At 35.4% G+C, this 8602-nt stretch overlaps 1 long non-coding RNA gene across 4 annotated transcripts in view; it reads left to right on the top strand.

The window, feature by feature from the left end:
* LOC137627685 (uncharacterized) overlaps nucleotides 1-8295 on the top strand; it is a 561261-nt gene extending 552966 nt beyond the window's left edge. The window contains exons 1-3 of one of the 4 annotated variants that reach the window (XR_011041203.1): nucleotides 2097-2347; nucleotides 7658-7862; nucleotides 8011-8295. This is a non-coding gene — a long non-coding RNA (uncharacterized lncRNA). Of the gene's footprint in view, nucleotides 1-2096; nucleotides 2348-2390; nucleotides 2562-2862; nucleotides 2885-7657; nucleotides 7863-8010 lie in introns of those variants that run through there. The other 3 variants (XR_011041200.1, XR_011041202.1, XR_011041201.1) reach the window with 3 other exon arrangements.
* Nucleotides 8296-8602: the final 307 nt, after the last annotated feature.

Raw genomic sequence — 8602 nt, 5'->3', positions numbered from 1 at the left:
CAAGGAAAATAGCTCAGTGAGGAAAGGAAACAAAGAAATGAGAGAAGTAATTAACAATTAAGATGGAATGTTTTAAGAACAGTAACAACAATTAAAATGAATATTTCATATATAAATTATAAAAAAAACTTTAACAAATTAAGAGGAAGAGAAATAAAATAGAATAGTGTGCCCGAGTGTACCCTCAAGCAAGAGAATTCTAAATCTGGTGATTGTTTGAACCGTGGTACTTCACTGTAACTTACACAAAATCCAAGATGATTTAGTTCATCAACTAATCAACATGACCCGAAGGCATGGGCAGTTTCGACAGCAAGACCAGATAAAATTGGAGAAATAAAGAATCATGGTCTTGCAGCATATGCAATGGCTTGACCAGAGCAAAAACCTTTAGAAAGACTTTTATTATTATTATTATTATTATTATTATTAGCCAAGCTACAACCCTAGTTGGAAAAGCAAGATGCTATAAGCCCAAGGGCTCCAATAGGGAAAAATAGCCCAGTGAGGAAAGGAAATAAGGAAATGAATAAATGAGGAGAACAAGTTAACAATAAATCATTCTAAAACAGTAACAACGTCAAAACAGATATGTCCTATATAAACTATTAACAACGTCAAAAACAGATATGCCCTATATAAACTATTAACAACGTCAAAAACAGATATGTCATATATAAACTATAAAAAGACTCGTGTCAGCCTGGTCAACATAAAAATATTTGCTCCAACTTTGAACTTTTGAAGTTCTACTGATTCAACCACCCGATTTAGTGAATCATAGATAATTATACTTTAATTTTGAGCTACTTACATGAAACATATTTTTTCCAACTGGTTATCCTATGTTTATTTTGCATTTCTGACCATTATTATTGCTGTAAATCACTTGGTTTTAAAAAATCCCCACCCTCCAAAAAAACTGTTTTCCCATTGGGGTCCCCCACAATTGTCTTTATATAAGGGGGTCCAAACCCTCACGAACAGGTGGTTTACCCCAATAATCGTGGCTAGAGTTCGTCTTCCACTAGTGCTGACACCACTCGTTGTGACAGAACATTTTCTCTGAAGAATCTCTGCCATTATTATTATTATTATTATTATTATTATTATTATTATTATTATTATTATTATTATTACTTGCTAAGCTTAAGCTACAACCCTAGTTGGAAAAGCAGGATGCTATATGCTGCTGCTTTTATGATACGATGAACCTCTTTACTACTATCTTCTCTTCTTGAATCTTACCATTTTTTTATATAAGTTAAAGAATAGAATATCTCTATCAGCATTAATTCATACTATTTGCCACAATACTTTTACAGTAAAAACACGTTTTAAAATCATAACCCTAGAATAATACAGGCAATATAATACATTTGTGGGTACTAAGATTACTTCAGTATTTCAAAGTGATAGTATTGCAGGGGTTTTGTTATATCTCCTCTTTGTATTTTCTCTTTTATCCAAGCATCGAAGCAATGGTCTCAATATGAATGTAACTTAGTATACTTTGGATTATCAGGAAGGATATTATGTGGCAAAAAGAAGGATATTGCTATTTTAATCTCTCTCTCTCTCTCTCTCTCTCTCTCTCTCTCTCTCTCTCTCTCTCTCTCTCTCTCTCTCTCTCTCATGATCGTGGATATATAACAAATAAACAGGAATACAAACCAAGACTATAGCTTGTCAGATTTGTATATTACAAACTTATGAAATAAATTCAGAGATATGTTTTTTTTTTTTTAGTCAAAGTTTATTTATCTATGATTATTAAATATTTTATCTATGCGGTGACTAAATTTTTCTTTTTTCTTACAATGTTAAGAATTATGAAATTCTAAAACAGAAATTAGTGACTCTACATAGGTTTCTTGAGAGATAATGTCACAGGTCATCATAGACGAGTGGTTTTGATGTTAAAATGTAGATGGCGCCGCTGCTCATGCAAGGACACTAAAGGATACCTTTCACTACGGATGTCTGCTTTCGTGGTTTTGCCACCCTTGTTACGTCAGAGGGGTGGGGGAGGTAAGATTGAAGACTTGTTAATTTTAAATGTAGATGGCGCCACTGCCTATACAAGGACACTAAAGCATACCTTATAATACGGATGTCTGCTTCTTTCTATATCTTGCAATATTAAGTTTTATGAAATTGTAAGAAGAAATTTTTTAGTTTACAGCAGTTTCTTGTAAGGTAATGTCACATGTCGTCAAAGAATAGTGGTTTTCATATCTAGATGAAGATGGCACCACTGCTTATGCAAGGACACTAAAGCATACCTTCAAGTAGAGATGTCAGCTTTCTGGGTTTTGCCACCCTTGTTACGTCAGACGGGGGGGAGGTAAGATGGAATACTTGTTAAGTTTAAATATAGATGGCGCCACTGCCTATACAAGGACACTAAAGCATACCTTCCACTACGGATGTCTGCTTCGTAGTTTTGTCATCATTGTTACGTCATTGGTGAAAGCAAGACGGAAGACCTTGTTCAAGGCCGAGTTTAGTTGTATGTTGAAGTGTAGGTAGTGAAGGTATTAGGCACTGAGTCTTAATAGGTGAGTGTTGGATTATTTTTCAAGGTTTGTTTTATTCCGTGCTTGGTACATTATAATAAGAAATGTTAATGGCAAAGAGTAATTGGTGACTTCGGTAACATTCTTATTGAACTTAAAATCAGGCGAATGGTCGTAAGTGTTGGTACAGGTCGCATACTTCATTTTCACTAGTTTTAAAGACTCAGGCCGGCAATATTAAGGAGTGCTTAGGCAATCAATAGTGCTTTCTATTCAGCGCCTTTGACGATGTATTAAAAAGGTTGTCCTGGTGACCGGTACTAGTCTTGGTGCACTCTATCCTTGTTGGTCATAGTGAAAGGATGGTAGGTAGATGTTATTACGACTGCACCTTCACGGGCTCTAGTGCTAAGGGAGGGCGAAAGGAAGCTTCCTCCAGTCATTTTAACATGTTCGTTCGAAAGCATTCAACATACTGAAAGGAATTTTTCATACATCAAGGCCCATCTGAACAGAGTGTCGGATGGACGGCGAGAAATAAACTCCTAAACCCGTACAGCCTAATTAAATATGACAGCCTAAAACAGTACTTAGGTTGGGGGTTAAGGTGAGGTGCCATCTTTAAGAATTCATTGAGCCTACGATCCAATATGTCTTTTCAAAGTTCCCTAGAAAATGGATACTAACTATACCTTTTTTCCCTTTTTTTTTTTCTTTTTAATACAACATGCCTTCTGTCACACTGAAATGCTTTTAATATAAAGTCGGCACTTAGAACCACAGGTGGGGGAAAGTCTTAAACTTTTAATTAGCGATCTTGGCAATACTTTACTTGTTTACTTGTTTGTGTTTAAATTCAACCCTCCACTGAAGTACTGTAGAGTGAACTACTACTCGGGCGGGTCCATATCAATCATCTAATGAAACATTTTCATGAAACTTATACAATTCCTTTATTGTAGTATCTTCCAAATCATATGATCTTGTGAAAAGTAATGTCTATAGTTTCTTCTTAAATTCAATTGTTCCCTTTAGGTCCTTCATTCAGTTGGCAGTTTATTATGCCAGGCGCACAGTAGCTAAAATTCCTTTCATCAAATTTACTGTTTGTTAGTGGTTCAGAGAGACTGTCACTTGTCTTATGGTAACATTTGTTTAGTTCTAGTTTAATCAGGCATTCTTTTAGATATTTTGGCTCATTATAGTTGTATCTTAAACGTTAGTAAGAGTAGCTTGTATTAAATTCTCGCCTTTACCGACAGCCAGTGCAATTTAAATTAGTGCAGGGGTAATTCTATCCCTATTGTGTAGTCCTTTTATTAATCTAGAGGCTTTGTTTTGTACTAAATGAATTTTCTAAAGCTGATAATTTGGTAAGCCATAGAACAGTGAGTTGCAGTAATCAATTCTTGAAAATGTGGTTGTTAATAATTTTGGCCATAAATCTTTCATCTAAGTATTTACTAATAAATGCTATGTTTATAATGTGATAGTTACAATTTCTTACCATATGTTCATTCGTTGTCAGTCTATCATCCATGATTACTCAGATTTCTGACGGTGTTCTTTAGGTCAATGATTGATTTACCTATTTCAATTCTTTGTAAGCATAAGATTTTTTAATTTTTGTCTATTTCCAAAAATACACTCACTTTTATCTTCATTGAGCTTGAGCTTTTTTAACATCCAAGGCTTAATGTCCCTCATTATTTGACGTTACCACGATAATGCAAAAACAAAAAAAAAAATCTAACTTAATTGAGACAAGAACTTAGGAGAAAATCCACAGAAACTGGTTAAAGTAGATGGTAAATGAGAAACCACGCTATTTGTTTGAAGGTTAATCTTATGGCTCTCAAAAGACTGGGATATTAGTGATGGAAAGAGTGTGTTTCCTATTAAACTGTCCCTGATTGGGTATTAGTCACGCGATTCTCGTGTTTGTTCAAATGCTAGTCCACAAGTAAAATGTGGGTAATCATTGGTTAAAAACTGTCTGGGTGACGACTTGCTACGTAGAATACAGTCGGTGATGTATAAATGACATAATCTATTTTTGACTTCAAACGAACAAAGTGCTCATTCTGAAGAGTAACTTGATAGTTAAGAAGTTGAGGGATTAGGTTTTTTCGGGTGGGTCAAATTTAATTTTGATATTTAAACCACTTGTAGACCTAGTGCCGCTTAGATTTATATAGTGTATTAAATGAAACCTTAGACTTTTTTAGTGAAAGTACTTTAAATTTGAAAACTTTCTGGCAGAGCTATTGTATAGAATTAGACTAGATTTTTCCTCAGCCGTATCATGCTACTAAACTTCCTCATTGTTCCTTTGTTCTGGCAAGCAATATGTTTTGCTACATGCATTACCCCACTGGGCTAGTACTCCAGCGTAATAATACTGCCATGGCACATACTTTGAGACGCAACACTTTTGGTAGCACAATGTTCACACAAACCTGTAAATTACATCTGGAGTTCTACATGTAATGTCCATTAAAACTTTTAATAACCTCCAAATATAAGCAGCAATGATTACTGTAATCTGAATAATGGAACCCACAAGTCAACAAACTTTCATAGTTTTGGAGGGACGTATGAAATCCGAAATCATAGTTAACTGATTAGATTTTAACAGAGCAACCACTGGCGTTTGCAATTTTTACCGTACCCATAACTCTAACAATAAACTCTTAGTACTTTTACCTACAATCCGTTGACAAAACAATACCATCGGGAATAAAACTCCATAGCAGCGTAATCATACATGGGATAATAATTGGTATATAAGTCGGCAAATATTTTTTGCAATTGTTAATTTCTGGGGTATTGTAGCAACCTTTTTAGTAAGGAATTAATCATAGTACATGATGGTATTATAGAAAAACAAAGCTTTACTAATAGAAATAATTTTTATATGGGTAAACTTAATCTTCATTTGTCTAAAATAGTAAATATGTACACAATATATATCCTAAAGTAATGGGTGCCACCCATTGGGAACCTGGTGTTTGGGGTGGGGAAAATTTACTGGGGAATTGATAATGGTAAAACTACCCTTTTCTCTATACTGTACATTATTCTTGAACATAAAATATAATGGTGAAACTACCCTTTTCTCTATACACTATTCTTGAACATATAATAGAATGGTAAAACTAACCTTTTCTCTATGCCTTATTCTTGAACATATAATAGATCCACAATAAGATTACACAACACTGGCATCAGTCCCTTGAAATATTTATTTCACTTTCGTTTAAATTTTACAAATAACTCTTATCTGCTCCTATGCATAGGTTTATACATACCTTGTTGTACAATAACCATATACTTGTGTACACAATCCCTCCTCCCACTTTCCTTCTACCAATGGAATTAAAGCTGTTTGTAAGTCACTCCTCCTCCTACCTTCCTTTACCACATGAGGTTTACCATATTTTGGGCATGTTTGTATGCTGAGTGTGACGTAGGCACTTTTTGACACATTTTTCTTGGCACTTGCCAGTTCCCTTGTAGTTTCGTATTGTTGGTTGTGTGTTAATGGAGCCAACGTAATGTAGTGTAAAGGCTGCCATTATGGTTATATGGATGCAATAGCAAAGCATAGTGTTGAATATTACGGTACACCTAGTGTAATGAACAATTTGTTAGCTTTGTTATCCCTCAAAGGTTAGTGTCCAAGTGCTATTCTGTTAGCTTTTAAGAAAGACTAGGAAGTTTTTTATGCAACTCTGCAGCAAAAATTGTCAAGAGACAGGTGTGGTTAGTGTTAGTTCATGTAAAGGAACATTCCTAGGTCTGTGACCAGTGTAGGTTTGGGACCTCAAGAGGGGTCCAGGCCTTTGACCCCCACACTGGAACTAGTGACCTGGGAACTACTAGGTTAGGTCAGGTCGGGTGTTAGGTTCTGTGGCCTTTTACGAATCTCTATTGTTAAATAATCCTTTTTTTTTTTTATTTTTTTTTTTTTTTTTTTTTTTGCCCATCCAGAGTCCCAGGTTAACACCTGTGTTGGGAAGGGTGTTGGATAGAGAGAACGGCTTATTTGCTGTGTGGAAATAGTGTAACTTGTTGAATGCATGATATCTATTGTAGGAAAGAAGTTTTTTTCTTTATTTTGGAAATGTAGTTCCATAATTTTACCAACTAGTGCAGTTAGCGGGAATTGGTTTGGCTCTATTAGTTTTGACCAGTGTTTTGATTTTAAAGTTTGATTTTAAAGTATCCTGTGTGTACAAGGATGAAAAATGGTGTAACATTTTTTTCTCAAGTTTGTCATGGGTGTCTTAATTTAACCTTCAGCTGTCGTTTAGCACATCTTCTATTTAGTGTCATTTTCTCTCGGCAACTTTCGCCTCATAGTTGGTACGATAAGATTTTGTCAGACGCCAGTCTGTCCTTCTCCTTTAGTTATTATTCAGCCAATCAATGCCTAGGCTGATTGTCAATTCTGCTTAAATTCTGCCTTGGCTTTTGTTAGCTATTCATCTTGTATCGGGTGAATTCTTAAAGTTCGGTATTTTCATGCTAGAATTAATCTTGGTTACCTCCTATTCTAAAAAGGGGCTAGATAAGTTGTCCTAAGGCAATGTGTGTGAAACTTTCACGCTTAAATTAATACATAATTGGATAATTTAGCTAGTCCTACCCAGCCTTCACCACTATTGGTATTGCACAACTGAAAGAATTGCGTAAGGTCTCGTTCCAACTGTCCTATATTACCAATGATAGGAGGTATCAGCGTTGCCAATGTGGTCAATTTTTGCAGGTTATGGGGCTTAGGTCTAGCTGAATTATCCAGTTAAGTTTTAATTTCTGAATGAGAATTCCATATTTAAACATTTGATATACATACAAAGAAGGTTTTAATAAGATGTTTCTGCAAACCTCTTCCAAATCATAGTATTGAAACATTCAATGTCTGACTATACAGGACAGGAAATAAAATCCAACATTGGAACAGAATATATATTAAATCATGAGATATAGTCCTTTCAACTTGACAGTTAGTGGGTCTCTAACCATTGACTTAGTTACAAAAGTTGTAACACTATTGAAATGTGTTTGTAGTATCAGTAAATTTTTATGCAAATTTTCACTTTTATTGTAACTAATATTAATACTTTGGTTTGCAGATGTGAAGAGGAGCTCTTGGGACTTCCAAAAGTTTTTGACTCATCTGCCTAGCAGGCCTAATTAAAGATATCCAGGCTCAACCAGAGCACATTAGATTAACAATGTGTGCATCATTGCCTGGTGACGAACCCTTTCAGCACAAAATGCTTTGTGGAAGGCTTCCAAGATCAGCAACCAATCAAGAGTGATCCCACAATCAGAACAGTTAAGTAAACAGTTGAAGTAAATCTTAATGACCTTGGAAGAAATAGTTTAAAGAATTTATGTACAAAGTGCAGGCCAGATTTCTATAAAGTAGATTAATAATGAAACTATTGGGAATCTCTTTAATATAAGATTCATTGTATTTCAGAGCAATGTCTAATCTTGGATGGTCCTCGTTGAAGATGGAGGGAGAGTTCACACCTTGCTAAACAACGCTTAACAGAGCAGTAGCAGCAATCAACATGAGAGATCCTACAAGTTAGTCTTCCAGCTGATGCTTTCGGAGGAGAACTTGGATGTGAGATTCTTGCGAACGGACGATTAACTTTGTCGATCTTGCTGGCTCGTAGAATGGAGGATTCAACTATGAAGGGGTTTGCCTTGTCTCACAGAAAATCACAAGGTCTCAGTCAGACCTCAGTCATGGCGATCAGCCAGAAGCAGTCTCATTCCGTACAGGATCCCTGCAGAAAGTCTGCCTATAGCGCTCTGAGCGGCAACTCTTGCCCTTTTGTTGGAAAACTTTCTCCCATGTTGTCCGTCCATGACTCTGATCGAATGTCATAATGGCGTTGCATGTAAAGATTAAGTGGGGTTTTCGATTTTCATGTTTGTGACCATATTCTGCAAATTACGAAGTACTAAGGAATTTTAAAGCTTGCTTTAAATTTGGATAGAAAATTACCTGCACTGAGCAATTTTAATATATGTAGCTTTAAATGACTGTGAAATTACTTGCA

This window comes from Palaemon carinicauda, chromosome 35 (assembly GCF_036898095.1).
Source record: "Palaemon carinicauda isolate YSFRI2023 chromosome 35, ASM3689809v2, whole genome shotgun sequence".
Taxonomy (NCBI): domain Eukaryota; kingdom Metazoa; phylum Arthropoda; class Malacostraca; order Decapoda; family Palaemonidae; genus Palaemon; species Palaemon carinicauda.
This window is presented reverse-complemented; position numbering and strand designations above follow the sequence as displayed.